Source organism: Neofelis nebulosa, chromosome 15, assembly GCF_028018385.1.
Source record: "Neofelis nebulosa isolate mNeoNeb1 chromosome 15, mNeoNeb1.pri, whole genome shotgun sequence".
NCBI lineage: Eukaryota > Metazoa > Chordata > Mammalia > Carnivora > Felidae > Neofelis > Neofelis nebulosa.
In genome coordinates this window covers 14,924,108-14,938,731 of record NC_080796.1, presented here as the reverse complement: position 1 = coordinate 14,938,731, position 14,624 = coordinate 14,924,108, and the positions used below count along the sequence as shown (strand labels likewise).

General features: G+C 40.1%; 1 protein-coding gene across 8 annotated transcripts in view; it reads right to left on the bottom strand.

Annotated features, from left to right (window-relative positions):
* RGS7 (regulator of G protein signaling 7) overlaps positions 1 to 14,624 on the bottom strand; it is a 516,651-nt gene that overhangs the window by 463,856 nt on the left and 38,171 nt on the right. The window lies entirely within an intron of this gene.

The following is a 14,624-nucleotide window of genomic DNA, read 5'->3' as shown; positions in this document are numbered from 1 at the left end:
GGCACCATCAACTAGCACACAGCAGTCATCAGCACCCTCGTGTGTTATTAAAGAGATGCTTAGCCTAAGTGGAAACTAAGACCCAACTTTAGAGAAAATCCTGGAGCCCACAGAGAGTGGACAAGAAGCTTCTCACAAAGAATTCTCCCCAAATAAGGCTTATTCCTTCTATGTATGTCAAACATTAAGCAAAAACTTGGGTGGTACAGCCAACACCATGCTAACTGGCGGTAGCAATATCACGAAAGCTCAAGCTCCTTCAAACTCTCCAAGACTCTCATCGTCTAATCTTCCAAGGAGAAAATCACATAGTCATGGAGAAAGAGTTTGGGGTTCACTGTTTTTATTCCTTCCACAACATTTTGGTGACCTTATGATAATCTTCTAGAAAAGAAATATGAAAACAAATGTAATAAGATCAATGAGCTGTGCCCAGGTCTGGGAACATGTTTGCCATCCCATAACTCAGCAGATAAAGAACAAGAGGCCGTAAAACTGAATGCACAGGGGAGTCCAGAACTGCTACACTGATCTCTGCAGGCAAGAAAAGTACTTCTTATCTCACTTTATTTTTATTATTTTATTTTATTTTTTTTAAAATTTTTTTTAACGTTTATTTATTTTTGAGACAGAGAGAGACAGAGCATGAACGGGGGAGGGGCAGAGAGAGAGGGAGACACAGAATTGGAAGCAGGCTCCAGGTTCTGAGCCATCAGCACAAAGCCCGACGCGGGGCTCGAACTCACGGAACGTGAGATCGTGACCTGAGCTGAAGTCGGACGCTCAACCGACTGCGCCACCCAGGCGCCCCATATCTCACTTTAATTTTAATTCTGTTGTGTACAAGCTTAAATAGAGGATCAGTCCCCAAGAGAGGATGATATGTTCAAAAGAAAGGGATGGCTAAATAACCTGAGCGAATGCAGTCCTAAAGACTTGATCTTCCCTTTCTAATCTCTGGCACACATAGGCTTGTTAACAGTCTTCATATTTCCCAAGCAAGTCTGTGTTTCAATTATTCTGTCCAGTTACCACAGTGACCATGTCATGGGTGTCATTCACATAATAGGTAAATACATTAACCTCAAAAAATACTATCATAGTTGCTAGAATGCAGAGAACTTATAAGCAAAAAAAAAAAAAAAAAAAAAAAAAAAAAAAAAATATATATATATATATATATATATATTTGAAAGTGAGCTATGAAAAAGCCAACTATCTTGAGCAACTCCAAAGACTTTTTTGGCAAATCTCTTTGCTGAGAGCTTTGTATATAAATTCCATCATCAGCTTCGGCTGCTATGGCAACTGGAATATTTCGGAAATGATTTGCAGCAAGTATCACTACATAACCAGCATCTTTTGCAGGAAACAGAAAAGACCATGAGACCTAATCCACTCTAAATTTGAAAACACAGCTTCAATTTTCATTCCTGAGACCCATTTATGCTCCTATTTGCAATCAACTGATAACAACCTGGTACACTGACCAGCACAATGGAGGAGACTTTCATTTTATTCCTTAACTAGTCACATGAAGTCATCTCAGTTTTATTGGGCTTTTCTTTTTGTCTGTTTTAATAGACTATTTTTCACAGCAGTTTTAAGTTCACAGCAAAACTGAGCTGAAAATACATTCTTCCCACATCCTTCTGTCTACCCCCACCCCCCAGGCCTGCCAACACACATATACACAGTCTGCCCTACTATCAACATCCCTAACCAAGGTGGCACATTTGTTACAACTGATGAACCTACACTGATACATCAGTATCACCCGAAGTCCATTATTTACATTAGGGTTTATTTACTCTTGATGCTGTATATCCTATGGGTCCTATGGGTCACATCCACAAATGTATCAGGATGTGTACACACCATTATAGTATCATATAGAGTAGTTTCACTGTCCTAAGAATCCTCTGTGCTCCACCTATCCATCCTTCCCTCCCTGCTAACTCCTGGCAACCACTGATCTTTTTACTGCCTCCGTTATGCCCTATAGTTGGAATCCTACAGAATGTAGACTTCTCAGATTGTCTTCTTTCACTTGGTAATGCACATTTACAGTTCTTTCATGTCTTTTCATAGCCTGATAACTCATTTCTTTTTGGTGCTGAATAATATTTCATTGTCTGGATGTACCATAGGTTATTTTTCCAATCACCTACTGAAGGACATTATGGTTGCCTCTAAGTTTTGCAATTATGAATAATGCTGCTATAAATATCTGTGCACAGGTGTTTATGTGGACAGAAGTTTTCAATGCATTTGGATAAGTAGCAAGGAAAATGGTTGCTGAATTATATGGTAGGAGTGTGTTTAGTTTTGTAAGAAGCCACCAAACTAGCTTCTAAAACGGCTTCACCATCAGTGAACGCGACTTCCTGTTGCTCCACGCCCTTGCCAGAATTTGGTGTTGTTAATGTTTTGGATTTCGGTCATTCTTATAGGCGCATAGCGGTATCTCATTGTTGTTTTAATGTGCATTTCCCTGGACGTATGATATTGAACATCTTTTCATATGTTTATTTTCCTAGGCCTTTCTTTTTAGTCATTTCCTATGCCAAGGCCCAAATGTCCCGCTGAACGCTATGCAACAGAATGAAGACAAGCCCTTCCTTCAGTGATCAGTTGGCTCTGATTTAAGCAAAGAACCTACCATGGTTCTCATATTCTACACTGAAGCTCTCCTCTTCCTGGATTACTAAAAATAGCTAATTTTGTTTGCTAGAGCAAAGAAAGCTGTGCAGAAATGGAAAGTAATGCAAACAAGTGGGAAACTCAATACAGCATTGGGACCCGTGCACCCTACCTACACATACGAAAAACAACATAAAAGATGTTCTCAAGCTCTCTGCTTATGCCATGATATGAAGAGAGTTCATTTAGAATTATCAGTGTTTGTCTCAAAGTCCAAACTGTCAAATTAACTCTTCCTTGAAATTTTCAGAGTCTTCCCCTAAGCATTTAGGGATGATGAGTAGAAGGGTGAAGTTTATCTGTCTTTCTCTGTATGGCTTATTTTCACTCTTTTTTTTTAAATTTTTTTTTCAACGTTTTTTATTTATTTTTTGGGACAGAGAGAGACAGAGCATGAACGGGGGAGGGGCAGAGAGAGAGGGAGACACAGAATCGGAAACAGGCTCCAGGCTCCGAGCCATCGGCCCAGAGCCCGACGCGGGGCTCGAACTCACGGACCGCGAGATCGTGACCTGGCTGAAGTCGGACGCTCAACCGACTGCGCCACCCAGGCGCCCCAGCTTATTTTCACTCTTATGTGGATCCTGAGAAACTTAACAGAAACCCATGGAGGAGGGGAAGGAAAAAAAAAAAAAAAAAAGAGGTTAGAGTGGGAGAGAGCCAAAGCATAAGAGACTCTTAAAAACTAAGAACAAACTGAGGGTTGATGGGGGGTGGGAGGGAGGGGAGGGTGGGTGATGGGTATTGAGGAGGGCACCTTTTGGGATGAGCACTGGGTGTTGTATGGAAACCAATTTGACAATAAATTTCATATATTGAAAAAATAAATAAATAAAATAAATAAATAAATATATTTTTAAAAAGGGGGTGAAGTTTAACCTCTCCAAATGAATTTGTAGAAAAAGAGACATGCTAAGCTATTTAAGTATATGCTGCAGGATAATGAGGGAATCTGGGGTGGGGGGGGGGCATTCTTATTTAAGCAAATGTGCTAGAACCCATAGGAGCTAACCAGCATTCTAATTAAAAATTATAAACTCTTTAAAATAATGGCCAAGAAGTTTGGGGACTAAACTAATCAAACTGCCATTCTTTTCCCTCCTAAAGCTTATTGATCTTGTTTTTTTTTTTTTTAATTTTTTTTTTTAACGTTTATTTATTTTTGAGACAGAGAGAGACAGAGCATGAACGGGGGAGGGGCAGAGAGAGAGGGAGACACAGAATCGGAAGCAGGCTCCAGGCTCTGAGCCATCAGCCCAGAGCCCGACGCGGGGCTCGAACTCACGGACCGCGAGATCGTGACCTGAGCTGAAGTCGGACGCTTAACCAACTGAGCCACCCAGGCGCCCCTGATCTTGTTTTTAAGACACTTATGATATTAGAGTCTCTTAAAAGATTCCTACCTGTGCATTCTTGATGTAGAAACACACTTACATTAATCTTTTGAGGGAAATTTAACACAGTCCACACTATTTTAATCAATACCAGAAAGTGTTTCCAGCAGCTCAATCTTCCAAAAACATATTTTAAATGTTGTAGTCAGTGTGGGCAATATATAAGAAGTGTCAAGCAAAGGGAAAAAAACTTTGGTGATATTCATGGATGTCACCTCCACCCATTCATTCATTCAATAAAAATTGTTTCTAGTAACTACTGCATTCCAGGCACTGTTGTAACTACTTAAATATATAAAGTTCGCATTGATTTAACTATGTAAATAGTAGAATATGTTAAAAGATGGTAAGTGCTATGAAGGAGGAGGACTGGGCTGGGGCTGTGGGCAGAATGGGACATGAAATGGAGTCCTTATTAGGAAGGTGGCATCTCAACAAAGGTTTGAAGGAAGTGAGGGAATGAGCCCTGTGGTCATCTAGGGGAAAGCATTCTGGGCTGAGACAGCATCCAGTACAAAGGCCCCAAGGAGGGAGCTGGTTTGGCACACTGAGAGGCCAGCAAGGAGGCCAGTGGGAGCAGAACGGACTGAAGGGAGAGGGTCAGGTACAGGCCCTTTCAGTCACAGGCTGGACTTTGGTTTCTCCTCAGAAGGGAAGCCCCTGGAGGGGTTTCAGTTAGAAGAAATAACTTATTTTTAAAAACCTTTTCTATTTTAGAAAATTTAAAACACATGGCAAGTAAACAAAAATGTGTAAGAAACCCCAGTGTATCTGTGACTTCGTCTAAAATACGGTACCATTTATACTCCCAACCCCACCCCTACCACAGATCATTTTAAAGAAAACCTCAGACATCTTGTCATTTCAACCATAACCATTTTGGTAGGAATCTCCAAAAAGCAGGCATCCTTTTTTCCAACAACAATGCGATATAATTATCGCCTCCAGTGTGGGCTGGAGCAGCTCATATTGGTCTGGCCTGCAAGCACCAAAGTGTGCAACCTGACCCTCTCGGGGTTCCCTGGCTTCACACTTGTAACTTGACACTGGCCGTGGGGGAGTATGTACTCCAGGGAAATCCACAAACACTCAAATCAGGGCTTCTATTTCTGGAGATCCAACTGTTAAATATTTACCATCTCATCTCTGATTCACGCTTGAAAGGATTAACAGTGCTTGTTGATAGCATTATGTCCACTCAGTGGTCACAGTTCCTTAGTAAGCTTATAATTTCTTTAGTTTGTATATTTGAAAAGGGGTCAAAAGAAGATCTACACTTTGTGATTGTTGATACTCTTGAGCCTCTTTTAATCTGTTGGGTCTTCAATATCTCCCTTTTCTTGCTCGCTCGTTTTTGTAGTTACTCAGTAACACCAAGAAACTAGGCTGCTCATCCTATAGAGTTCTACATAGTCTGGATTTTGCTGACTGCATGTGTGGTTTCACTTAACATGTTCCCGTTTCCTGTAAATTGGTGGCAAGAACAAGTGCCTTGCTCAGATTCAGGGTCCATTTTTTGGACAAAACTTCACACACATGGCAGAAGAGTACTTTCTTTCACCAGGGGCAACAGTAATGCAGGTTAAGTTTTATTTTGTGGTGGTAACAGCCTACTAATGACCATTTCAAAATGATAATTCTTTAATTCTATCACTTTTCCTTCATTTACTACTTGGAATACATTTATAAGAGAAATTTCCATTCATCAACCATTTGGTGAATTTACACTTTAATGGGATCACTGAGTGCTGTGCAGAGAAAAGACTGTAGAGATAAGTGTGGAAATAGATGAGTTAAGTGTGAGCCACCATCAGGGCTAAGACTCAGGTGTAACCCTGGAAGCGTGAGAAGCTTCAGATTTTAGATCTGTCTTGAAATACATCCAACAAGAGGTCTCATTGGATTGGAGGTGTGGTTTTTGCTATCTGCACATGGTTTTTGCCACTTGCACATGTCCAGTGGGAGAGTGATAGTTGAAAGTTTATAACAGACCTAAGGCGGGAATGGGAGTTTTGGGTATAAATGCCAATCACTCAGCCAGTGGGTGAGGTGGGGTAGGAGTGGAGTGTGTAGAGGGAAGAACGTACCATCCAGGTTTCCTACCTATCAAAGCTCTGGGTTGCATGTCTATTGCTCAATATGCAATTAGCTAAAAATTACAGCTGTCTTCTTCTTAAAGATGGTAGCAAACATTACTGATAGTTATGGTGCTAGCTTGTAAATAAAACACATATAAGTCTGAGAAAATCATGTATCTCTAAATACGTGATGTTTGAAGAGGTCTTGGGAATGTAGTGTCAAAGATTTACTTACTTAACTGCACACTGTAACCAGGAATCTTTATTATTACCTATATTTAGGTATGTCATGAATTAAAATACAATGACTAATTGTAGTAATTACAGTCTGTTGTAATGCTCTTGATCTATCAAAAGAAAAAGTTGTTCCATTGTCTAACAACCAAATTTTACAATAAACTTCACCTGGTATATTATTTAAAGGTTTTAAAATGTTCAGACCTTCTGTGTATGAGTGGTACAACTGCCTAATTTCCTTTGGCTAATTTCCTTTTCTAAGTTTTAATGGAATAATTTACAAATGTATATATATTTTTCCAGCATATCTGTTCCCACTGACTAGTTTCCCCAAACTTATTAATTTAAAATATATATATATACACATATATGTGTATATATGTTTATATATATGTACGTGTGTGTATGTATATACATATATATATGTATATATATATATATGCATATACATACACACACACATATATATATATATACGTGTATATATACACGTATATATATATATAAAACTAGGGAAACAGGCATTAATATGAAACTGCTTCTCGGGGCGCCTGGGTGGCGCAGTCGGTTAAGCGTCCGACTTCAGCCAGGTCATGATCTCGTGGTCCGTGAGTTCGAGCCCTGCGTCAGGCTCTGGGCTGATGGCTCGGAGCCTGGAGCCTGTTTCCGATTCTGTGTCTCCCTCTTTCTCTGCCCCTCCCCCATTCATGCTCTCTCTCTGTCCCAAAAATAAAAAAATAAAAAAAAATAAAAAAAACCCTGCTTCTCAGCCCACACCATTTTCAACCTCATGTTTCTAGATCCATTCCTGTCTCTATGACCACCATGATCCCCTAGACTCTGGCACGGCCAAAGCCACCAATGAGTGTGCCAGGATATTACAGGGAGTGTGCCAAGAATCTGTGGGAGACATGTTCTCTGAGACATTTATAAAAGGAATAAAACAATCTTATAACTGGATGAGCTCCAAAGGTCTTCTGAGAAACATTACTCTCTCCATGCTCTTTTTTTATAGAAGGAAAAAGATGTAGAGAGGAAAGTGACTCCCTCTAAGGTCACTGTAACTAAGCAGTGGAAATGAGGTTGGAAGTGGTTTATGGGACTTGAAGCATGGAATTCAGATGAGAATAAAGAGAAGGTAGATTAATGTATTTCCCAATTAGCTAAAAGAGGACATCATACACTCTCTCTCTCTCTCTCTCTCTCTCTCTCTCACTCTCTCTCTCTCTCTCATACACACACACACATATTTGGGCACCCATTTTGGAACAGAAAAAGTTAACTGACAAAATTAATGTCCCATGACTGGTTGTCACAGTGTCTCCTTTCATAGGACACTAACAACGAGGTAATGAGATGGTTTTTAAAGGAGAAAGGCTGCAAAAAATGACATCAAAGCCCTTGTCAGGCAAACCAGTATTTGCTCACCTGCTGGGTGTGTTTTGCTTGAATAGAGTTTTATTGAAAGATACTATTGTGTTTCCCATGATTTAGATATTACTTTTTCAGCTTTGTTATAATGGTGACCATAGAAAATGCTCTTGTTACTGTCCAATTTCTATTTGCAATTTACTGAATGAGTCATTTATAGACAGAATCCTGAAAACATCCAAAATACCGTGAGTGGTCCCTGAAAGCACATTCTCTCCACTCCATCCTAATGAATTTAAAAGTGGATAAAGGCAAACTTACTAAATTCATTGACCTATTAATAATGCCACATTGAAGAAGATTCTAATGGAAATTCTGTGTAACCAAGTACCAAGGGAGACAAATAACAAATGCATATTATATAAAAATAAGCATCAGACTGTTTCGAGTGCATCAATTACCTTGGTACTTCCCATGGAGCAAAGGCAGTGAATAGGTCTTTCAAATATATTTTTTAACTCACCAAAGGACCTCGACAAACTGCTAAAAGAGCTTTATTCATTCATTCAAGCCTAAAAGATATAGGTGTCCTTTAGTACAATTAAAATCTAAGAAGAAGATAATGAAAAGATGCTGGTCACTGATCACCCTTATATGGCATGCCCCATTCTGAGTTATATCAAGACATGAATGTTTCTATGCTGGAGCAGAAATTCCATAGGAGTAGGAGCCTTGTTTGCTTTGTGTCTCTGCTGTGTCTCCCAGCACCTGCAGTATCTGACAAACGTAGGTGCTCCGTCAATATTCTTGAATGAGTGAATGGAATGTCTTCCCAGGGGAGCGGCTGCCCTAAGGCACCACAGCATCCCGTGGGTGTCCTTAGTGAAAGTCATGTCTTCCCTAGGCCTCAGGATACAGATACAGGAGGCAATAAGGAAATGTGTTCATTCAGTTGCATGTAGATACTCAGCTTTTCACCTCAGTCCAACAACTGATTTCCCTGTTATGATTCTATGCTTAAAATGTGCGGGTGGATGCACACATCCTTACCTAGGGGATATTAGGAATAACTTTGGACACAATGATCTCTATTCTTTGTCAAGGGCTGTTTCAGGCAATGATGCCACTTAGAAGCAGTGCCCGCAGTTGCTAGGGAGATGAAGAAAATGGGGTAGGGAAGCACTGAGTGCTTGCTTTCTTTAGCCGGCAGCCCAGGGCACAGTGACCAGAATTGAGAAACAAGGCCAGCCCAGCCGCCCAATCAAATCCCTCACAGTCCACTGAGGCTAGAAGTAGCTGTGATCCCATTTTTGGTATTCAAAATAGAACCACCAAAATATTAGCTTAAAACTCAGCTATATTCTCATATTTCAGTTTTGTTTAACTAGTCAATTGCTTTAAAAAGTGGGCGGGGGGGGGGGAGGGGGAAACAAAGCAGCCTTATCTTTCACAGAGACGTGGATTAAGCCTCTGGAGAAAGTATTCCACTTCAGACATTGGCCCTGTAAGATTACCAGTAACAAGCCTGCCAGAGGGACTGAGGAAACTGTCTTTTATCAGCTGGTCCATTTCCTGAGAGACTGAGAAAGGCTCACGCTCAGCTTGTAAGTACTTCTGAGAGCTTGGGCAAGACAGCTGCAAAGTATTCTCTGAGGTTTCTATCATGACCTGGAAGTAAGTCTCCTTAATCTACTAGTTTTACTGTAACTCTGGGCTGCTTCGTACAGCATGGTGTTCAGGCCTGTTCATTGGTCCACACCACAAATACAGTGCATGCGAGTGCTCTGAGCTTAATGCACACAGAAAAAAAGCCCAGGAAAGAAAGGGGGATTTATTAAAGGAAAGCTAGCTAATACAGAGTTTTAAACTAAACATGTTTGGAGTTTACATAACTCCAAACATTGTCCTCCTGCTCTCCATCATCATTTCTGAACTGAGGACCAACATCACGTGTCAGTGTGGCATCAGTGAGCGAGTACCTGGGCAAACCAGGAGCTCAAAAACCTCCCATTTTGCTTCTTTTGCTTATGTTGCAACAACCTCTCTTGTAACATTCAAGGTATGCAAGCACTCAACAAAAAATGACAAGAACAAAAAACCCAAGGAGTCCCTAAGGAACAGAAAATCCAATCACCTTGGTAATGCCATAGGCTGCTGTAAAGAAATTTCACTATCAAAAGAAATTATTTCAGTGTCGTGGCATCTGGAATTAAAATTGTAGGTATCTGACGTTTGCCACTGGATACAGAAGATTTAGACAATAAACTCATCATTTAAAGTATTACTAGAATGCTATATGTGTTAAAGTCAGTATAATACCAGATCTGAGGAACATTATGTTATCACGTTATACTTTACAGTACATTTTCCTATAAAGGAGTCGTGGAAAAGGATACAGATTGTGACATTTGATTCTTTGGCATAGGAGACAAGGCAAAATGCAAATGTTAGAATCAATCTCATATTACAACATAGCACTTCACGTGGGAATTGAAATAGCAGATTCACAGATCGCCATGGTTGCCTCAGTTTAACTGTTCACCACACATTCTTATTAGCTCAGTTTAAAAGAATCCATTTGTCACACTGGCATAAGTAACCTTAAGAACTCTAGCGAGCTGGGTTGTAACACCATGGTTGATTCTACTCACAAAAATATGTTAGCATTCCAGACCAAGAGGCACATCTAGCTCCAAAACACCAATGATGCTGTCCTGTGAGTAACTGAAATATTAACTTTGAGCTTCACAAAGAAGGTTTGATTACAAAATTAAGATCGCTAGATTACTAACCACAGGAAGCCCTTCCTTTCCTTTTACAACCGTGCAACAAATTTTCATTCCTGATCTTTATTCATTTAGTAACTATTTATTAAGCAACTACTATGTGTCAAGCACTAGTCTAAGCACTCAGGATGCACCAATGAACAAAACAAAGATACTGTCCTCATGGAGTTTACATTCTAGTAAGAGAAAGAGACCAGGGACAATAGCATAACACAGAAATTACATCTAATGTTAGAGGGTAATAAATGTCATGAGTAGGAGTAGAGTAAAAGGTAATGGGAACTAAGAATATCGGGGGAAGGGAAAGGCAGAGTATTATTACAGGGGCAGGGATCATGGAATCATCACTAACAATAATAAACACTAAAATCATATATATCAGGTAGTGATTGACACTAGGAAGAATAAAGCAGGGTGAAAACAGAGTAGTGCAGGGAGTGGGGAGCTGGCTATCTTAAATAGAGGGCTCGGGAAAGTTGATATGTGAGCTGAGAGGAATCACAAGTCTTATGAATAAATGGAGAAAGAGAATTTCAGGCAGAACATCAGGTGCCCATCACTTGAAGTAGATGAGCTTGGCACATTCTAACCCCACCCAGAAGCCAGCACTGATGTACCAAAGGGCCAGGGGGAAACCCCAGTGGGAGATTTGGTGATATTGGCAGTCAGAGCAATGGCCAGGCCCCGGCCTCATAGGGCTTGGAGGCTCAGGCAAGGACCAATGGTGCACTGAGGGTTTTGAGTACACCATGGCACAAGCTAATTGAAATGTTTAACAGAACCTTTTGGTTGCACTACAGAGACTAAACAGACAGTAGGTAGCAACAGTCTGGGCAAGAGATGACAGGAATAGCTGTGGAATCATTTAATGTGGATAGAGTCATGATGTATTTTAAAGGGAGAGCCAGGGGAACTTGTTGATGGATTGGACACAGGGTGAGAGAAAGGACAGAATCAAGAATAACTGAGGTTTTAGTTTAAACAATGGAATGAATGCTGGTACCATTGTTTGAGAGGCAGATGATGGCAGGCACAGATTGGGCTGGAGTGGAGAGGCACTAGAAATCAAGATCAACTTAGTAGCAGCCAAAATTTAACCTAAGAGAAGCCTCACAGTGATTTATTTTAAATTTAATGGTGGTCAATCTTACAATCTTCTTCATTTACAATGGGAATTTTAATGTTTGACTTTATGTACATTTTTAAACAAATAGTGACCCTCTCAAGTTGTGCATTTCCTCTCTCACTTACTTCCTGATGTCTGAAAATAGTTATACCCTATTGCCTTGAAATTTCAGAATAGGAGAAAAAATACTTCAAAAACTGAATGGTTAAAAAAAATGTGTCAATAACTAACAATGAGTCATTTTCTCATGGTACCAAAGTTTTGAATGGATTCTCTAACAGGATCTCTTTTTGATAATTTAGCTAAAATACATCTCCAACTATACCAACAATTCCCACCTTATTAACCACCCCTCTACTGAGCTGCAGACTGCCAAACACAACTAGCTGACCAGATAAGGCCCTGATAAAAGAAGCAAACTATTTAAGACCACCATCCCACAAGGGATGTAAACTCTTCTGTGTCATAAACAGTTCTAATTCGAAATTTCTTGCTGGCCTTGGACAAAATAATGAAGTAGATAAAATTCATCTTTGATGTCTAACTCCCCATTCTGAACTTTTTCACTACCAACAATATCCCTGCTTCTCTAATCAGTGAAGCAATATGACAAATTCAAGCATACTATGATATAAATGACTAATAGGAAATCATGTGGCACTTCTCTCAAGAATGTTAACATCTTAGACAAACAGGAAGCCTTAAGCCCAAGAAACATATTGTTAATCATCAAGAAGGAAGAGGAGAAAGGGTTTTTCCACAATGTCATAAACAGACACAAACTTTGAAAGTCAAGGGATAGGTGGCGTTGCTTTCGGCTTCTAGTTTGGCAGTGATGTGCTAACAGAGAAATAATTGGCCCTCCAAAAAAAGCATGCATTTTTACACATATAAATGTATGTTCAATAAATAGAAGTTTATTATAAATTATACTGATATTAAGAATATGTACCACATAATTCATCAAGAATAAAATACATAATACCTCTTACTGTAAATTTCATACAGCCCATTGATACTCCAAAGGATGCTTACACTGGTTTCCACCCAATTCTTGTCTCCGTAGCCAGCCAACCCATGGCTGAAATTTAACCTGGAGTTCACAAATGAAGTTGTATCTCAATCCATAATTCCTTTCCCAATAAAGTTACTGTCATAATTTTGTGTGTGGCATGAATGTTGGTTGCCGTTTTTCTTTATATTAACAATAAGACAAAAGTAAAATAATGAAGATGAATGTCAAATTTTACTTCTTTATCAATGATGTGAGCAAATTCCTTTTGACTCAGGTGAACAGTTTTCAAGTAACCAGAGAACATTCCACTCCTGTTTTAAAAAATGTTTGCTATTTACAATGCAACAGCTACAGACACAACGCACCTTTAAGTTTTTATCTGAACTGCTAGTGTTTTCTCCAAAACTTTCTGAAGTCTAGACAGTCAATAAAACAATCAACCAAGTGCTAATTTGTACTGTTTGCTGATCTCTGTGGTGCAAACAGTCCCAACATGGCTATTCTAAGCTTCCAATTCCAATGCGTGACACAGAACCCAGAGTTGGGAAGAGATGAGCAGTTTATTTATCAGATGTAAATAACTTTTGGAGCATAGATAATTATGAAATGTAGGACGATAATGAGGAATTTATGAATTTCAAGTATTTATTACATCCTTTTTTTTATTTTTTTATTTTTTTTTTTTTTAATTTTTTTTTCAACGTTTTTTATTTATTTTTGGGACAGAGAGAGACAGAGCATGAACGGGGGAGGGGCAGAGAGAGAGGGAGACACAGAGTCGGAAACAGGCTCCAGGCTCCGAGCCGTCAGCCCAGAGCCTGACGCGGGGCTCGAACTCACGGACCGCGAGATCGTGACCTGGCTGAAGTCGGACGCTTAACCGACTGCGCCACCCAGGCGCCCCTACATCCTTTTAATATAAGTTATTGAACTATATTAACAACCGACAGAGACCTCCTGAGAACTTAACAATGGACAAGAACACATACCAGCTCCAGAACACCACTGGTCACCAATAAGCAACCTGTTAGGATGGCCTGGAGCCCCAATGTAGAAAAACGACCTGCCTCTTATTTTCTACATTTATCTTTTCTTAGGTATCTCAATGTGCCTGGTGAGGGGCAGGGGTGGCAGGGAAGCTATCAGCTCTTTAGCTGAGTCAAACCTAAATCCTGAGCCAGGCTTCTCACCCAGGAACGCACCACACTGAGGACCACATGCCTACCCACCCAGGATTCTGATGATGGATGTGGGAAGGAGAGATCATCAGTGGTTATCCACACACACCAGTATGCATCCTTTAGAAAACATCATGAAATAAACATCTCAATTGTTGACATTACAAATGTCCCTCCTTGGATTATCAAGGTTTCAGACTTCTGTGTTTTGGCCACTCATCAGTTGATGTTGTCGGATATATTTTTAGGTTCTGAATGTATTTCACAAGGACAACAATATCATCATATCCTTTGCCAAAGCAGATGATAACATTTGGCAGTAAACACTGATTCATATATCATCCTAGTTCTTCTGAGATTCATTCTCAAGGTTTTGTCTTGCCTCTAGAAAGTATATCCTTTCTTGTGTATTCCACATGATAACCATCTCCTGCCATTTTTCTTGACACTACCGCAGACTCACTTCACCCTCTTGATGGAGAGTTTGAGCGTAATGTTTATTCCTTGTGTCGTAGATCTGTCTATGCCTTACAGACATATACCTTGCCACCAAGGAGTTTACAGACAAAGCATAAACATTCTGCTAGGGGCACCTGGGTGGCTCAGTCAGTTAAGCATTCGCCTCTTGATTTCAGTTCAGGTCATGATCCCACAGTTCGTGAGTTCGAGTCCCGCTTCAGGCTCTGCACTGACAGTGCAGAACCTGCTTGGGATTCTCTCTCTCTCCCTCTGTCTG